This window comes from Alosa alosa, chromosome 10 (genome assembly GCF_017589495.1).
Source record: "Alosa alosa isolate M-15738 ecotype Scorff River chromosome 10, AALO_Geno_1.1, whole genome shotgun sequence".
NCBI lineage: Eukaryota > Metazoa > Chordata > Actinopteri > Clupeiformes > Clupeidae > Alosa > Alosa alosa.
The window spans coordinates 16,475,921-16,495,773 of NC_063198.1; positions in this window are offsets into that span (position 1 = coordinate 16,475,921).

The following is a 19,853-nucleotide window of genomic DNA, read 5'->3' on the forward strand; positions in this document are numbered from 1 at the left end:
TTTATCACCATCTGATCATCAATATTAGTCTTGAACATCTGACTGCTATGCACCGACTGCTTGCGTTATTCATGTAAGGAGTTTAATGAATATGGAGCGTGAGTCACCACATCATGACAAGGCCTCACAACAAGAGTGTGCTCCTGGCAATCATCCCAGGTGGTCACACGCTTTTGGCAGGTTAGATGTGTTGAAGTGAGAGTGTGTGTGCACTAGAGAGAAAGACAGACAGAGAGAGAGAGAGAGTGTGTGTGTGTGTGTAATGTATCCCATAAAGGCTGTCACCTTAAAACTGCAAAAAAAGAGAGGAACAGATGGAGAAGTGTAATACTTTACACCTCTAAGCACTTAATACATTGTAATTAGGTATAACAATTACTACATTTCAACACACTATTTTTATTATGTTCTCAAATAACCATGTATCTAACCATTCTGGATATAGTAGGCTGTATAGTATAGTATGATATCCATATGCTGTTACTTCCTAAGTCAGTATCTTACACAGCACAACATGGTTGCAGTGTAATAAGGTTCATACACATGCATGTGTGCGTGTGTGTATGTTTGTGTGTGTGTGTGTGGTGTGGCGGCGGTGCATGTGTGTATGTGCTGCAGTCAAAACGATGACTCAGATTAACAGTGTTTTAGATGTTACAATGTTACAGTGTAATGCACCTAGTAGTAAAACAATGAATAACATGCCACTGAAAGAATGCTGACAGTCCCTTTGTGTCTTCAGCTGTGCTTTCGAACATACAATATGTATCATCTCTCGGGCCTAAATGAAGTTCACAAAGAGGGCAGGACACATCTGGTTTATGATATAGACTGCAGGTTGTTTTGGTGTGGAGGGGCATCAGTTCATCACTGATGAAATGTGCCCCGGGGGTGGACAGAGGTGTGAGGAAGGAGAAGCTCCACACTCGCGCCCAGATGGACCTGAATATGCCCTGGCACGGGATGGACACTTGAGACTCGGAGGCAGGCCAGCCAAAAGGATACTCCTGGACTCCACAGGCAGGGAATGCTCAGGCTAAAACATGGCAAACAGCTGTTATACTTTTAAAAAAAGTATGCAGTTATGAAGTGAAGTTAAACTGAAAACTGCAGAAATTTCTAATAGTTGATGGGGGGTCTGCAGGGCATTAGAGAGCAGAAGAAGATGGGAGGAAAGCGACTGAAAAAATAGAATAACTGCGGATCGGGGATCCTTTTGAAGGGATGAGAGCAATCCTGTTAGACCAGACGCACAATGACAGACTTCTTGACAGGCAGGCAAAGGCAGGCAGGCAAGAAAGCAGATTCGCAGCTGCAGGATTCTGAGCCCTGTCGCTTGGAGTCCTCTCAGCATGCTGAAGTACCCGTTCTGTCTACATCGTCCTCCTCCGCATCCTCCTCCTCCTCCTCCTCCTCCTTCTCCTCTTCTTCTTCCTCTGCTGGATGGATACTGCCCTACACCTCCGAGGATCAGAGCACAGAGTGGTCACACACTGCTGAAGCTCTGTGCTGCAAGAGTGCACCAAGCACATGATGTTAGCAGGCTAGGTATGCGAAGGTGCTCCACACATAGATGCTGTGGTTTGCAGTGCTCTGTTGCTGAGCAACTGCTTTGGCAAACATTCAGTAACACCACGGTAACTCTGGGCATACCGAGACAATCTGTTTTGCTATCATAAGGTTGTCACTGATTTAGCTGTTAGGCAACATTAAGATTATTTTGAGTGTGAAGAATTCAGAATCCAGGTTCATATTTAGGATCTGGCAATCAAGCATATAAGAGCACATCTTAGCAGTAGCAAATTAACGGTTGTGACAATTGTGATATGCCAAGGTTGGTAGGCTGCTCTAAAGTTAGAACATAGCCTAAAATGTGTTCATTCAGCAAGTTAAGTTCTCAGTTAGTCTGAGAAAATTACATAAAAAAACTGTAGCAAATTGACTGACCTAATCTCTCCTAATCTCTCTCTTAAATACCCATCAACCCATGCAATTTGTGTAATACTTTTCTTTCTGTTTTAAATTGTCGTGCCTAACAATGCTGTTCTAAAATACTCTGTAACCTATGGCCTCTTGGGATTTACTGCTTAATTTTAAAATGATTTGTATTGGGTGTTGCACTTTCCATCTCATTGCAAATGATGCATATTAGTGAAGAAGGTGTAGATGAAACTTTACTGCACAGTCTTTCCCTTCTGTCTTTGACTGGGAAGGTAGCAGGCAATCCGATTAATCCACCGCACCAAAAAGACAACTTGTGTCGTCACATATCCCTCGATTAGTATTCCGTGGACCGACGCGTTGTTCCTGGCTGCAAACAAAGGCCTATTGCTTATATTTTATTCATTCATTTTTAATTCAAAATTGGCCAGCTGTGCTGTGTGCTCTTTTAAGTGAGCCTATCTCATGTCCATCTGCAAATAGAAATATTAAACCAGCCACTTGGAGATCCATCTAAAAAAAAGAAAGAAAAAAAAAATCCTGCAGGTGGATTTTGTCAGATGTTGGGCTGCAATATCGTGTGACTGCCATATTTACAAGTGTTCTACATGTTCTTACGGAGCTGAGTTCTGACTCTATCGTGCATCCTTGGTTATAGCTATGGGGAGTACCAAGGTAATTAAGAGTAATGTAATGTGTCTGTGTGTAATTGGGCAGAGGATCTCGGTGTGGTTATTAAAATGCCCCCTCCTCACCTCCACCCACTGGACGCAGTGGCTTGATTAACACCAGCTGCCTCCAACGGAAGCCCCAAAGCCAAATGCTGTACAGGGAGAGACAGTCTTTGAATCCTCATATCCCCATGCCTTATCATTTCTATTCTATTGTGTGTGTGTGTCTGTGTGTGTGTGTCTGTGTGCTTGTGTGTGTGTGTGCTTGTGTGTGTGTGTGTGTGTGTGTGCTTGTGTGTGTGTGTGTGTGTGTGCTTGTGTGTGTGTGTGTGTGTGTGCTTGTGTGTGTGTGTGTGTGTGTGTGTGTGTGTGCTTGTGTGTGTGTGTGTGTGTGTGTGTGTGTGTGTGTGTGTGTGTGTGTGTGTGTGTGTGTGTGTGTCTGTGTGCTTGTGTGTGTGTGTGTGTGTGTGTGTGTGTGTGTGTGTGTGCTTGTGTGTGTGTGTGTGTGTGTGTGTGTGTGTGTGTGTGTGTGTGTGTGTGCTTGTGTGTGTGTGTGTGTGTGTGCTTGTGTGTGTGTGTGTGTGTGTGTGTGTGTGTGTGTGTGTGTGTTTGTGTGTAAGGGACAGAGAGAGAGAGTGTGGGGGAGGGATCTTGAGAGGGAGCGCAGCGGAGGCTGCCGCGGCGCGAGGGAGGTTTATAAATATTGATTAGCGCTCCTGTGCCGATCGAAAGAAATGACGAGGAAACGCTCAGACAGACGCTTATCTGTCCGTTAAACACACTCCGTCTCTGGCTCCCGTTCCCATCTTACATTTATCTTTGAGGTCTCCATCTCTCCCCCTCGCCTACTCTCTCTCTCTCTCTCACACACACTTCTTGCGCTGTCTCTTTCTCACCAACTCTCTCTCGCTCTCTATTTGTCTTTCTCTTCCACCCTCTCTCGTTCTCTCTCTTGTTCTGACTGATGGCACCTCACCTGCTGCTGACTGCTGGAACTTTCAGCCTGGATGGGGAATTGAGGCATAGAACACAGTGAGAGAGAGGGGGGGGAGAGATAGAGCGTGCGTGAGTTAGCAAGTGAAAGTGAGAGAGAGAGAGAGAGAGAGAGAGAGAGGAGGGGAGCGAGAGAGAGGGAGAGAAAGAGAGAAATCCTTTTCTGGTTTCTGTTCCCTCGGTTAGTGGAGTTTGTGGACCGCTCCACTTGCCATGTGACTAGTTGAGAAGCGCTCTGAAGCTGTTTCCTCTCTCTCTCTCTCTCTCTCTCTCTCTCTCTCTCTCTCTCTCTTTTTTTTTCCGCCAACAATGACTTGCTGAGAAGAGGCAGTGGAGGAGGTGAAGAGAGGACATGTTTTCCGTTTCGCTGAAGTGCCGGCTGGGGGTCATCAGACGGCGGATAAAGGGTATTGTGCAATGCACCACTTTTAAATGGGCTTTTGTGTGTCTTAGCCAACTCCTCTGGGGTAAGGGCAGAAGTTAAGGGGACGGGAGGGGGGAGAGATAGATAGAGAGGGAAAGAGAGAGAGAGGGAGGAGGAGGAGGAGGAGGAGGAGGAGGAGGAGTCAGGTGCTTTAGAGAGAGAGAAAAAAAAGAGTGTGTGTGTCCCCCTTTTTTGCAGTCTGCTGGTGCTGGTTTGAGTGTGAGGGCGGCAGAGGAGAAAAAAGAGAGAGAGAGGGAAAGAGAGAGAGGAGGAGGAGGAGGAGGAGGAGGAGGAGGGGAGGAGGAGAAAAAAGAGAGAGAGAGGGAAAGAGAGAGAAAACGTTTTTTGGTGCTGTTGGCTGTTTCAATCTCTTGTTCATGTACTTCAAAGTGCATCTGTATGTGGTGTGATTGTTGTGCTCTCTGATCCTCACAGCCGCTGGAGTGTACCGAGCTGATTGTGTTCCGTGGAGCTAGAAGTGTGTGTGTGTGTGTGTGTGTGTGTGTGTGTGTGAGAGAGAGAGAGAGAGTTAGATAGGTTTGTGGGTGGAGAAAAAGTGTAATTTTCCTGTGCTGTTTTATCAGAGGAGAGTTGGGAAGATTGTCTTCGTGTGGTGGTGGTGGTGGGGGGGGGGGGGGGGAGGGAGAGAGAAAAAAGTTTCGGAGTTGAGCTCTGAGGGGACTGTGAGATGGAGAGATGGCGAGGTTCAGAACTATTCCGAAGCATTTGGACCATGTGTTTGAGTCGGTGTGTTGGAAGTTTGGGTGCATCACTCTGATTTATTCCTCTGACTTTGATTAATGACTTGCATGTTGGGACTTGCCTGCTTTTTACTCTTTAATTAGTCTAATTCTGCTCTAATCTGATTTAATTAGAGTTGTTGACCAATGTCCACTGCTTATTAGCTCTAGTGCTGTAATTGGATGATTAAACCAGTGTTGTTTTTTTCAGGTCATAACATTTTAAATGCAGGACTCTTGAAAGTTTCTCCACATTTGGCATTTTATTCACAACTTCTTGCACAGTCATAACACATTATATAACAGGCTTCCAGGGGATACATTTTTTTTCATCATTTTTCATCACTTCAAACATCACTTTATCATCTTAATTCCTCAAATATTGAATCAGGGGATGTGAGAAGAAGCCTGTCAACCTGTGTTTAACCAGACAGCTAAAAATATCAGCCTATTTTTCTGATAAAGAGGGACTGTGTTTTATCATTTGATATAAGGCTTGACTGTCCCCTGCGAGTCTCCTTTCTTGAGTTCAAAAAGAAATCGTTTGTCATTGTGTGCCGATTTGAGTCAATGTTCTGTTTTAATAATGGATTAGCTGTAGCTGAACTCTTTTTCCCGTTCCTGGTCAATAAAACTGCAGTTTCGAGCAGCAGCGCGGTTGAGTTGGGTGGGTGAGGGTGAGGCAGCCAAGGCCCTTGATAGCTAATCAGATCTGGCCCAGATCTGGCTGAAATGTGGGCACAAGAGTCCGGGAGCCTTGAACCTTAGCTCATGCACTTCTACCGCCATTGATTATTAATGTTGAAAGGCTGAATTTCTGTTCTATAGAGAAACAGGAACATTTACTTTTACTGCAAGGATCTTTAGGTTATCTACACGAGCAGCTCAGGGGAGTAGGTTAAATAGCCTCAGGCCCCACTGTGTGGTGTTTGTGTGTGTCTGTGTGTCTGTGTGTGTGTGTGTGTGTGTGTTTGAGTGTGTTTGTGTGTGTGTGTGTGTGTGTGTGTGTTTGTGTGTGTGTGTGTGTGTATACCTTGCCTTGCTGTTCATTTGAATTGAGTACGAGCATCTGCATACATTTGATTGTGAATGCATTGCCACTTGCTTCCAGTAGGTCTGTTCTATATTCATGCTAATGGGTTTGCTTCATGCCTTTGATAATATTAAACCTGCTCTTTTATGGCTCAAAATCCCATATGCCATTGAGAACACATCACACAACACACACAGCACACCACACATGCAAAACACACACACACACACACACACACACACACACACACACACACACACACACACACACACACACACACACACACACACACACACACACACACACACACACACACACAAATACACACACACAAATACAGACACACACACACACACACACACACACACACACACACACAAATACACACACACACACATACACACACACACAAATACACATACACACACACACACACACAAGCACAAACACATGTGCGCTTCACACCTCTTATCACCTCAGCGTGGTCACCCATGTGTTGTGCCCTGAGGAAATTACTTCCAGGAGCTTTGTCAGATATTTTTTTCATTTTTTTTCCTTTTGCCTGTAATGAAATGATTTATGGCCTCGCAAGACGGGGAAGGATATTGGGGGTGGCAGGGAGTGAAAGAGAGAGAGAGAGAGATAGAGAGAGATAGAGAGAGAGGGAGAGGGAATTAAATTGAGCTATAAAAAACAATCTGGCTTTTCATCCACGCAGGTGGCCAACTGATTGATGACCCGGGACCGAGTGCCCGCGGTCTGGGTAGGGGATGGCCAGGATGATGCCTGCTGTGATGATGCCTGGGCTCTAGGTTAGGCCTGTGCCACCACCATTGAGCTCCATGCACAGCAGCCGTTAGCAGCAGCCCTGGCATTGATGCCCACCACAGGCCTGCATTCATTATGGGGTACAAAACCCTCTGCAGCAGCCACAGCTACAGCTGCTGTATGGTGCGTCACTGCTGGGGCCGCTTCCAAACGTGTTTCTTAATGCCCTACATGCATGTCATTTGGAGCTCAAAGCGGCACAGTGGAGCTCAGCTAGGGTGTCTGTGCCTGGGGGGACGCGCATGTGAGCTTTAGTTTGATTAGCCTTAACCAGACCAGGGCAGGGGATTTACATACATACATACATACATACATACACTTCACACTCTAATCCCCTCTGCGTTTAAACCCACACAAGTCTGGAACAGATGTGGCCCACTTTAGGCCCTGGTGCAGCAGAGCCCCGAACGCCTGATCCTCATTCACTGGTTTTAATCGCTTCATGCGTAGATCTGTCTAGGGCCGCATCAGGCCCAAATTTGGCCTCGACATAGGCCAGAATGAGCTCCAGTCTGAACTGGAATGGGCTTGTCTTAGCACGATAAGAGAGGAGTGTTGGTCAGAACTGGGAGCTAATCTTCTCCAGCCGTGATGATAAATGAACAGAAGTTGAACGGAAGCAGCACTTCTTCCATTCAGTCAAATGCCTGTTAGGTGCTACAGCGGTGGCAAAGCACTTATTTTGGAGCACGAATTGGGAGATAAGGTGCTTGCCCTTGGCAGAGGTCTGCGCTCAGCACTCTCCTGGGGCCCATCTGGTTTCTCTTGTTTTCTTCTCCTGTCCCACCCAGAACAATAATGTTTACAATCTGCATGTTTTTTCATGTTTTTGTATTATTGAGACATATTTTCCAATAAAAAGGACAATTGTGTAAAATGTGCAAAGTGCATTGTTCAGAGGAATTGGCCAGAGGTGAGACTGCACAACCCTATGATCCAATATTTTTGCCATTTTGACATGTAGGGTGTTTTGACAGATAGAACTGCCCCCAGCAATTGAATTTGTTTGTACTGCAAACGCAATACAAATGGTCTTTACTCTGTAAAAAGAGAAAGAGAGAAAAGGGGGCGGAAGTAGGAAAGCTTATTGCCGTTGACAAATGAGAGCTTGTTCTTTTCATATCCAGTGTTTATTCCAATATGGGATTCCAGCAGTTGATTTATGAGCTGTCTCTGACTTACAGTACCTGATGAGCTGCAGTCGCTGCAGGGATTGCTCTCTCTCTCTCTCTCTCTCTCTCCCTCCCCCTCTCCTCTCCCTCCTGCTCTCTCTCCTTCTCTCCCTCTCTCTCTCATTCTCTCTTTCTCCTTTTATGGTTTGGGAGGTACATGTAATAGAGTGAAGATGGTACCCTGTAGTATGGAACCTGCTAATTGCACACTCCTTCCATGCAGAGATCATCTGTTTCATTCGCAGAGCTGCCTAGAAATTGCCTGTGTGCCTCTGAGCAGATTCTCCCTGCAGACCCACCATCCAGACCTCACGGCCCCTGTGATGCATGCCTGGAAGGAAGGATTGTGTACATGAAATAAATCTGTAAACACACGTACGCGTGCGCACGCGCACACACACACACACACACGCACAGAGAAAGAATCAATTCCTATTTCCCTCTGAAACAGCTCTCTGTATGCTGTGCTTACTTGGCCTGCAGTTTTTCAGGTTCTGTGCCCTGTTCAAAGAGTCGTGCGCAGTTACGCAACAATAGCAAAGCACTGAGAGTTTGCCCTCTGTCCTGCAAAACACCCACAGCAACAGAGCTACAGTACAGTCAATGTCAGTGGCTCTGGGTTGTGGTGAAATATAAGAGCAGTCCCTGTTTCATATCCCACTGACATAAATGAAGATTTCATTACCTATAAATATTACTGTAATGTTTGTTTTACAGACCCAATGAGGATATTTACTGTCTCTTAAAAACGATCTTTTCACTGTGTAGGCATGTGTTTTGGTGTGAAACAGTTTTTTTTAAAGTATGGTGAAGCTGGCACCCATGATGACTGTTTGCTGTTTCGTAATCAGAGCAGAGTGTGGGTGCTTTAATTGAATTTCAAATAGGCAAACAAGCAAATTCTCCCTTCTGGCAAGAGAGCAGACAGTTCACTCTGCTCTGTGTTTATCCGAATGAGGGTGCTTAGCTGAAAAATGTGTGTTTACTTTTTAATGCTACTTCAATGATCAATGTGGGGACTGACTGGAGTGAGTGCCCTGGGCAGGGGCCTTGCCTGGGAAGATGTCCAGTCTGTGTCTCTATCTGTTTGTATTTCTGTCTGTCTGTCTGTCTGTCTTCATGTCTACAGTTATCAATCATTTTATTCCAGTGTTTTTATGTCTTTCTTCTGTTTTCGTCTGGCAGTGTGTTGCTTCCTTTCTCTCAAAATGTAAAGATGAGCTCATTACTGAACAAATTGCTAGAAAACAGAGCACAGCTGGAACAGGAGGGTGGATTTTGAAGTTTTGCATGCAGCGTCGTGCTGGAATAATTTAGGCACACTTTGGGCACATTATTAAAATTCATAATTGATGGCACAAAACTTCCATCCACCAAGTTCATTAAAATGCATCCCTCATAGGCCTGAGAATGAAGCGCTGAAGATTAAACGGGAGGCTGGAAATGTACACTGAAAATCATATGGATTTTCTTTTAGATTGAAAAGGCAACAGTACGTTGGTGTTTGTTTCTGCTGTTGTCAGACATACTGCATCTTGGCCAGAAATTATGTTCCTCTCACAACATTCTTGAGTGTGGTTACGTAACTGATGTTTTCTCTAAGGCCCAGAACACTGCCGACTCTGGGCCAGGTCTGCCCTGGGTGCAGTGCAGATGCAGTTAAAGATCCAACCACTTTCAGTGATGCTTCAGCGATGTGTGATCTCTGGTTATCCAATCCGATGACCTATAAGATGACGTTCTTAGCACCTTGCTCTCTCTCCTGGCTTGAATTACAGGAACACACCTTTGCGCTTCGTGGTGGTTGATGTTTGGAGTGTTTGTGTCCTGCCCCCATGCCGAGTGGTGCTGGAGGAGAGGAGGAAGGAGTCAGTCAGTCAGTCAGTCAGTCAGTCTGTCTGCCCGCACACACGCTGAGCTGAGGGTCTGGGGGAGAGTGAAGATGGGCAGAGGGGGTGGGAGAGGAGTGTATGGGGGGTGTATGATGCAGAGACATGAGCTGGAGGGGTTGCATATGGTGTAGAGACATGAAATAAGCCTTTGGAGTAGAATGTGTGTGTGTGTGTGTGTGTGTGTGTGTGTGTGTGTATTCAGTTTCTACCACCCACTCTACAGTAGTTGTTGCTGTAATAACCAAAGGATAGGCTGACAACGCTACTGTGTGCTGATCACTTTGTCTGTAGACAGGATGTGCGTGTGTGTGTGTGTGTCCGTGTGCCTGTTTGTGTTTTGGTGCGGTGTTGGTTAATGGAAACCCATGATGTGGAGTTGGACTTGGGGGGTGGATTGAATTGGATGAGCAATGTAGGAATACAAGTCAAGAGTGTAGGGGGTGGAGAGGAGCAGGATGAGTGAGTCGGAGACACAGCAGTGGGCTACTCAACGTGACACAGGTGGCTGTCTCGCGTACAACACTGCACACCTTATCGCAGTAGACACTTCAGAAACACTGGTAGCAAATCAGCCAATATCTCTCTGAAATCTCATTAGACCCCTGTGTTTTCAAGTGTCTACTCTGATGTGGCGTGTTGCTAAGAATACAGAAATGGATGTGAAATGAAGTAACACAAAAGCTCATGGGGTCTCTTTGCGTTTTCTACACAAATCAGTTTCAATCAGTCTTTTCAGGATCATTTTCTGCAGACTACACAGCAGAGAGTAATGAAACCTGATCACAAAAACAAGCCACATCAAAAGAACAGGAGACAACACATAGAATAAACATTCTCTGCCATTTTCTATGATAACTCACATGTAGGCCATGTGGTACATATTTCACACATAGTTACAACATCTACAAACATCCTTCTTCTCAACAAAGGCCTCAATCACTGTTTTCTGTTGATTTTTCAAAGTTATTGCGCAACAGACGTGATTGTGAAATCGACATCTAGCTTCTCTAGCGACAGGCTTTTTTCAGTATCAGTATCAACTCAAGCGCAGGTGACATGAATGACTAAGCACCATTGCACATCTGTCCATCATTGTATAAAGCCCACCCAGATCATTTGATTGGTGTAAATCGCTCATAGTCCAGGCATAGAGGTTTCTCAATGGAGCGAGTCCAGACCGAATTTCCTGACCTCAAATATTGTGGGCGGGGTAAATTCGGGCAGGCTTCCAGGCTAGATGAAATGATGAATTAAGCAATATGACAGTAGGTGGTGGTAAAGGATATCGCTACGGCTGTAAGTTTGGTTTTAGGTATACAGTAAGGCTGTAGGCCGAGGTTGTAGGTAAACCAACTCCACGAGTTCATTCATTGTCTGCCCCCCAAAGTACAGTACTTCCAATCTTAGTTTGTAGTCTGTCGTTGCTAAGCAGCGCAGCGTCTCACTGTAGCCAAGTTGATAGGCTATAATTTACTTAATTTACCCAATTTACTCACTCAATAACTTTCAAATGTGACCGGATTAAATCGCTATGGTCCTGCTTTGAAAGAATGGAATGTGCAGTGGAAATTGCAGAGTGATCACTAGCTGTGAAGAGTCAGAGTGGAGGTCCAATGACATCTGCACTCATGGCATGCCCTTTATTAGAAATTGATAGATCATTTGATAGGCTATAAAGGGCCATTCACACCAAGAATGATAACTATAATGATAATAGCAAAAAAAGTGTAATTCTAGCTAATTTGAATGACGAGGTCCACACAAAAACTATAATCATAACAACATGAAGAATGACATCATTGGGGATCACTTTCAGAGCAATTTTGAAAATAGTTATAAGATAAAAAGCTGACAGCCATCCCATTCATCAACACAAGGAGAGACTTACAGTAACTTACCATTGGCCAATGTGGACGCTAATGTCGTTATAGTTATAGTTATTGTTATAGTTATCGGTCTTGGTCTGAACAGCCCTAAACTGTTGTATAATGTTACCCATTCCATTTCTCAATGGTGCTCTCATTGCTCTCATTTTGTCTTGTATTAGAAATCCAACAAACAATTTCCCTTTACAGCAGTGTGCTTCTGTCCCTGTTTAAAGGCCAAACTCACTCTCAGTCAGGCTGAGGCATGTTGAGTTTAGCTCAAGAAAAGTTTAGGGAAAGAAAGCCTTTGGTCAACAAAAAAGGTGAAACCAATCAGCTGCTTGTAAACACTTTGGCCCAATGAGTAGTGAATCAATGAGTAATAGTGTTAAAATAATCATGATCTCAGCAGCGGGGCATCAGCTCTAAGAAATGGGCTTTGTCGAAAATTGCCTTGTTGAGCCTCTCTTGTTTTTGTTCTTTGTTTATCATTGTCTGATCTTGTCTTGACAAGTAAAAAGGAGGGCAGGATTCTTCTCTTCTCTTCTTTTTTTCTGTATGTTGTTATGCGTCTCAGAGCTGTTTTACCCAGAATAATGTCACCTTGCAACTGTGGTGTCATGTCACAGGCTGCCTCGCTCTGTGGCTTGTACAAAAACAGCGGTGAACTCGTTGTCAGGTTAATTTTTTTCTGTTCTTACAGAAGGACAAGCTGCCTCTTTATTTTATAGCGTGGGCAGTTTTCTCATGGCTGACAGACCTGTCCTTGTCAAGTCCATTTACAAGAGACAAGATTTAGCTTCACTCCTGCTGAGAATGACATTGATGGATAAATTGACTGCCTTTCACATTTTTCTCAGGACACCCGTGTCACATTTGTTCTACCTCACATTATCTCTTTCTGAGAAGTATCTTAGAGCTGGAGCCACATTTGCGTTTTCTTATAATGGAGGAGGTAATAGAGGAGGCAACATACTTTAACTCTGATACACTCTGAGTCATTATGTTAGAGTTGGGTGGTTAACCACAGGAAGGCATATGAGGAAGGGCATAAGGGGGAGAGGCACACGTTCTGAGAGTTCCGTTGATTCTGGGCCAGATCTGGGCTGAACCCGTCCTAGAGTTATCTGTCAGGCAATGTCTTTGATAACTTTTAGGAGTTTGAAGTATAGAGTACTCTGGTTTGTTTTTCTTAATATGCTCTCTTTTGCTCCTCTGAGCACACCAAACGTTAAAAAAACAGCAACAGCAGCCGCAGCAGCACAAACAACTTGTCCTGTCCTTAAGAGACAGTTCATCAATATAATAGTTCTGTGGTTGAGTGCAGCCTCTTCATAGACAACGCACACTCAGCATTCTGTAAGTCTCAGGGGTGGTGGTGGTGGTGGTGGTGGTCTCTCTTACCATCTCTCAGGAGAGTCGTGCTGACACTGAGAGCCCTCTGCTGAAATATTAACTTCCCCCTTTGTCTATATCATTTCCTTCCCCGCACTCACAACAAGTGCCCGCTTCACTCCAGTCAGTCAGGTATCCCCAGGTTGGCCAGAGCAGGCAAGGGTCAGTGGGTGGCCCATGAGATTCAGAGGGATTACTCCAGCTTGTGTTTTGTTTTGCTTTGTTTTGTTGTTGATTTCTCATGGGAGAGGCTTATCTTGCCACAGTAATTGAGTCTGGTATTCTCAAGCACAGCTCGTGTTTATTGCCTGCTTGTTTAATGTTGAGTAAGATGTATGAGCCGAGTGAGTCAATGAAATGGGCTCTGTCCAAACCCTCTCTGGCCCACTCACCTTCTTTCAATGCCCCCCCCCTCTCTCCCCCTTCTCTCAAACTTTCTGTCCTCAATTCTCTATATCTGTCTTTACTTCCCTTATGCCACCCCTCTTTCTCCTCCCTCCCTCTCTTTCTCTCTGTCTCTTTTTTATGTCTGCCCGTCTGTCCCGTCTCTCTCTCTCTCTCTCTCTCTCTCTCTCTCTCCCCCCCTCTACATCCTCTTCCCTCTTTCTCTCTCCCACATCACTTTCCTTCCTTCCTCCTCAGTAGGTATGTCATGTGTAGGTGGATGAGTATAGCTTTGGGACCGTTGAGGGAAAGCTCCAGAGCCCGCTCTGATCAAAGCGGCCTCCCCTCTCTCTCCTCCTAGCCCCACTCTGCTCTGACGGCTGCGTGGCGTCAGTACTGGGGAGTCTGATAAATTTTTGATTCCATCAGGGACAACACTTGACACAACTGGTGCAAACTAGAGAATCCCCCCTCCCCTCCCCTCCCCCAATATGAAAACATAAATGTCGCAAGTTACAATAACTCTGAAAGGGGTTGTACTAAGCCTTTTGGGGGGCAATAGGAGTTCTCCTCTCTCTCTCTCTCTCTCTCTCTCTCTCTGGCTTATTTCGGGAGATCTGTCATGATAACAGTCAACCCCAGTTATATCTAGTTTCTGGTGTACATCTTATTTTCCCTCTACAGTGAGAGGATATCTTATGTGTCACGCATTCACAGAATCTGGCCTTGAGTTTTGCAATAGAAAATGAGGACAGCTGTCCCTTCTGGGTCCCAGTAGTGTAATGCTAAAATAATTCCAGACGTATCCACTCTGAAGCCCTCCGATGCCTCCCCAACAGCAGGCCATCTGACCAGATCAGGCCATGCCACGCCAGTAGCCCTCTCTGCTGCCCTCATGTGGATAGAGTCGCACACAACGTGAAATTACAGAGGCACTGAGGGAAATGAGATGCATGGGAGGGAGATTAGTCCACTCAGGTGGTCTCAGGTATTAATAATCTCCATTTGTACCTGAGTTCAGAATCCACGCCGGATATCCCCCCCAATCGCTCCTGCTCAAAGGAGAAGGGCTCCACTGAGAGGGTTAGGGAGGGAAATGAGATCTATGAGAGGTGGACTAGTCTATCCAGGTGGTTTCACGCTTTATTAGTCCCAGCAGGTCTTTTGAGGTCAGAATCTTTGCTATCACCACTGTGCTATAGTGGATGAACAGCCTGAGAGGGAAGAGAGGGAGGTATAGAGAGAGAATGAGATAAAAAAAATGAAAAAGTGGTCAGAGGGGTATTGGCTGGCCATGATGATATGCTGTGTGAATCTCGGCCCTTTGCTCGGCAGGACGTCTCTGCTCCATGCATGAGATTATTAGTGGAGTGAGCTTCCAGCGGTGCACTGGGACGGCTGCACATTTTATGCCTACGGTAAGCCCCCCACACCCTTCTCCAAAAAAACCCCACCGTGTAGAGACCCTCAGTCTCCTGCCGAGGTGGAGCTTGTGGGGAGAGACCCCAGAAAGAGCCCATCTGTTCTACGGATGGCTGCTGCTGTCACCCAAATGTTTTTGGGTCGTGCCATTGATCTGGCCCAGCTCCGGCCCGCCTCCAACACTGAACCCGTTCTGGGTTTGGTTTTTATCCTGAGGCAGCCGACACAGCAAATCAAAACAGAATAGTGGCCCTTTCCCACTGTATTAAATTTGGTTTGTACCTGTCATATGTGGCTGAGTGTAAGGACCATTAAGCGCACATCCGCTGCATGAACTACTGGTCAGACAACCAGGAGAGGAGACATATTATGAAAGACAATGCACAGTTTTCAATTTCACAGAAACTTAAATTCTATTTATTTTTAACTTGTGTGTATGTGTGCTGCTGTTACACCATATTTTGCCTTTGGGAATGAATAAATAATCTATCTATCTATCTATCTATCTATCTATCTATCTATCTTGTCTCATAGATATAGTCTGTCTTACTCATAGGTATTAATGCTCAGTATCTGTATGAGTCTCTTCAATGGCGTTCCTGCTCTTAATCCCTTTCTTTATTAGAATTTAATTAGCTGCCCACTGATTGTAGTTTGTTACAAATTGTGTCATGACAAATGACCTCTGATACAGTCATTTGTTACAGTTTTTCTCAGTTGCTTTGGTACATTTCTCAAAACAATGCATGTATCTTGCTCAGGTTATGCCTCAAAGGCAGATATTTATGCCAATGAAACGGTTCAGTGCAATGAAAATGATAAGTCATGATGCCATTGTTTATGTCAAGATATTCAAACAGTTTTGTCTTGTTGTCAATGTGACAGTTTACTCTGTAAGTATTTTCTAATGAACAAAGTGCAAGGCAGCACTATTTTCTATTTCAAAACTACAAAGATACACAATATTGTGTGTAGAGGAGGTTTATTGCAAGTGATGAATGTGTTTCAAAGTTTGTTTTCTCTTGACAAACATTGTGTACAGAGCCCAGGAGGTGTCATTGCAAGGTATTGTTGTATATTGAGAGAATGTGTGCTCATTTTTAGTAAATTTTGCGCTCATTTTACAAAAATTAAAATTTTAGTAAAGTGAGTGCACTATTTAGTAAAACGTGCACACGAGTAAAATGAGAACACAATTTAGTAAAATGAGCGCATGTTTTCCGGACATACTGTACACCAAACAGTATCTTGCAATGACCCCTCCAGGGTTCCATGATTGTGTTAGTATAAAGAAAAAGAAGGCTTTTACAGCATTGTGCAAATTGAAAATGTCCAATATACAGTAAAACACCCCCTTGGTCAGAGCTGTGCACCACTGTACAGTATTCTATACATCCTGACGTTCCTGTCTGTCAGGTCATACACTTTACAGTATATATGCTAGACAGACTATGACAACTAGTTATGACAACTAGTTCAACACATTTGCATCTAATGACACAAGCGAAGAAATAAGGGCAATTTGTTTTATGGGGTAGGAGAATTTAACAGGGGGCCAGTATAGTGCATTTTGACCAACATGACATTAGCCATTGAAAATTCAAAAAACGACAGACATTTGTACGAAATCAGTTACAATGATGTACGAAAGCATTGCTATTTGTTCAAAATGGGGAGAAACTGTTTTAATGATGTTCACGTGATAAGATGATATGGAGGATGAACAAACAGTTTTGAGAATTACCATTCTGATCTGAGAAAAGTGCCAAAGTAACTGAGAAAAACTGACTGACAATGGAGTAGAACATTCACAGCTTTCACAGTTTTCCTTTGTGATCTCAAATCTGGCCGCTCATTAAAATTATATCCATTGAGCGAATCTCACTTATCACAACTTAAATTGTTGTCCTTAGTTATTCAGCGCTGCCAAATAAATGTTTGCCTTGTTCAGGTAGCTGACGGACTGCTTTGGGGATGATTTTTACCAGTTTTGACATGATTGAATGTGTTGCAGCATGGAGCATGCATAACTAATTCAGAAATAAGTGATGCAGAAATAACACGTGTTGTTTTTTTATTTTAATAACTCTGTCTACTCAAACTGCCAGAATTTAATAAATTATTACACTTTTCATTCTGACATCTTTTGTAGGGAAATGTTAATGGTACGCTGTGCTTGAAATAGATGTATTTGACAGCTTCCTAAGGGATCCAACTAAGCCGTTAAATTTAGGCACTGGAAATGAAATTTGGGAAGCTGGAAATGGAAATTTGGAAGGATTTGTGCTGTGGCTCTTGCTTGTGCCATGCTCCTCCACGGTGGGTATGCCAAAACCAAACACAGAGCACCCACGGTGTCAATAGTCTCAGCTCCAGAGGTGACAGAATAACACAAAAAGCAGAGCAGACTCAACAGCAAGATGTAGGGGTGATAAAAGCTGGGGTACGTAGCGTGGGAGGACATAGTTTTGAGTAAGTTCATAACTCCATGTCAAACCACTTCACTTCAGAAGAGCGGATTATTTAATTGATACTTAACAAAAGATTTTAATGTGTTATAGAGTAACACATGACAGACATAACATGAAGTGATTAGAATACAAGTATACAACAATTTGGACTGATACATTTGTAAATCACGGGCCTGAAGTTCTATATACAACCACAAAAAGTAGACAGGCTACATCATGTGTTCAGTTTGTCTATCTGTCTATTTATCAGTTGAGTTTGATGCATTACCTCTTCTGCCTCATTGATGAAGTCTCATTTCATAGATCTGTTTTTCCAATCCATTTCACATTGGGTGGCACAGCAAACAGCGCTGTCCATGGTGTTGAAACAACATCTAAGCAATAGTCATGTATATCATTTTGTAGTTTTGCCCATTTTTCTGTAGATACAGAAATCTTGTTTATTCAAACCCCTGACATGACAGTTGAGATCAGAGTAGACTACACGTACATAATATCTTGCCAACACAATGATGGACATGTTTAATCAAATAGGTGCCGACCTGCGAGGTCTTGGCTCTTGTTGCATCAGGATCTGGCAAAAATGAAGCCCTGGTTCTCATATGCAGGCAATGTAGTCATGTAACATTAGTTATGTAAAAGAAGAAAAGGGTTTTTGGAGTTCTCAGAAGAGATGCTCATTACACACATGTTATTTGTATGAAGATGTTTAATTACTGCATAGGCCATGATGGTTCTCAACGCTGGAGAAGGAAATTACGCACCCACATTCATGGTGCCACGTTTGTCTATTTATGTCTGTGCCTAAAAACAGGAAGCTGTTTATCCTCTCATGTTGAAGGATTCTGCATCCGTGTGTGGGCAGGGTGTGTGGTGAGAAAACATGAAATCCCTGTCTGTCAATGGCTTGCCTCTTACTGTAGTCTGATTGAAGTCTCCTGGTAACACAACACCACTCATCACATGGCTGCTTATTTGTTTGGTTGAGTTATAACTGGATGAATGAAGTTCATTTTAGCTTATTCCAACGTCTGTGCACTGTGAGCAACTTTGCAGCTTTTGCAGACTATAAGTCAGTCAGTTTAAAACTTCCATACACCCAGATCCTCCTTCTTGGTACCGTACAGTATAATAGATCAGCAACCTTTTTCTTCTTTTCAATGTTCTCTCTTAACCATTTTTTCCATGTGTATCATTATCTTGCGACTTGCATCCCTTCCACTTGCCATGAAGATGTCTAATATCCCCTTGTCTTTTCATTCAGTTTCACTTTGCTTCATCGATCGTTAGCAACTGACTTGGTGTCACTGTGGTCATGTAGAGTGTTTTTCGTGCGGGGTGTGTCAACAGATGAGAGGGCATGTGAAAATATTTTGATGGATACCCAGAGACAGGTCTTGTATCCTCTCTTCCTCCTGCTGCAGGGGGAAAATGCTAATCACGGGCTCTGTGCATGCAGGGAAAATACACACGGTTCCACTGATTCAAAATGCTCTTTTACCACGTTAGCAGGAGAAGCTAATCTGTTTGAGCATAAGAAACAGCGTCATGTTATATGAAAATAAAGGGTGTGAGATTCTTGCTAAAACATAAACAGCTCCACCACTGCAAAACACCCTTTCACTGTGTTAGCAGAAGCTAATCTTATTTGAATATAAGTAACAGAGTCATGCTAAATAAAAAGAGTGTGATTCATGGAGGACTGAAAAGATGAATACTGAACTGCATTTCTTGCTATAAATGAATAAGAAAACACCCACTTTCACCCTTACACTAGGTTGAAACATCAGCGAAGACTATAATCTGTCTTTCAGCTTTCTTGCTATCGTTCTTGCGTATGGGACATAAGTACTGCATGAAGACAAATGATCACAAGAGAGTGAAAGGCAATTTAGAGGAACACAACAAATGATATTGTGAAATGCAAATATACTTTTACAGTAAGTTAATTTAAGTTAAGTTATAAGTTTCCATACTGTATGGTCTTTCTCACTGATGAAGACCAGACAGTATGGACAACTATTTTAGGCGTTCTTGTGCTGTACAGTGAAGGTTGGTATAGTTGAGCGTGTGCACAGTACATGAATATTACCCTTACATCACACTTGTACAATTAGATGCAATATAATATAGTTATCACTGATTACACAATATTACACTAGGGTAAACACTTTTTCTAACCCTCACCCTAACCCAGGTTTGTTGTGCTTTAAAGCTACCGTTTGTTGTTATTTTGTTGCTCTGTTACTGTTTCTCTGTGCATTTCACGGCAATAAAAGCATCAGCCAAATAAATAAATATAAATAAACAAATAACATGATTAAAGAAAAGGTTACTTTATTGTACCAGTCTATCAAAAGCCAAGGAATATAGATTTTGTTTAGAATAGCCAGCAAACAGAGCTTACCAAGATGTTGAAAATGTTACTGACATGCCAAGCACTGAGGCAAAGGCAATGTCTGTTTAGAAACAAGTCATACAAACCTCCAAAAGGATGCTGGTGAAGTCTTTGATACATTTGATAGACTTTCAGTCAATCTCAAGAGCATCCCTGTTTTATGAACTTGTGAAATCAGAGAGCCACAGAAAAAGTATACCATCACTTCAACTGACTCATTGCTG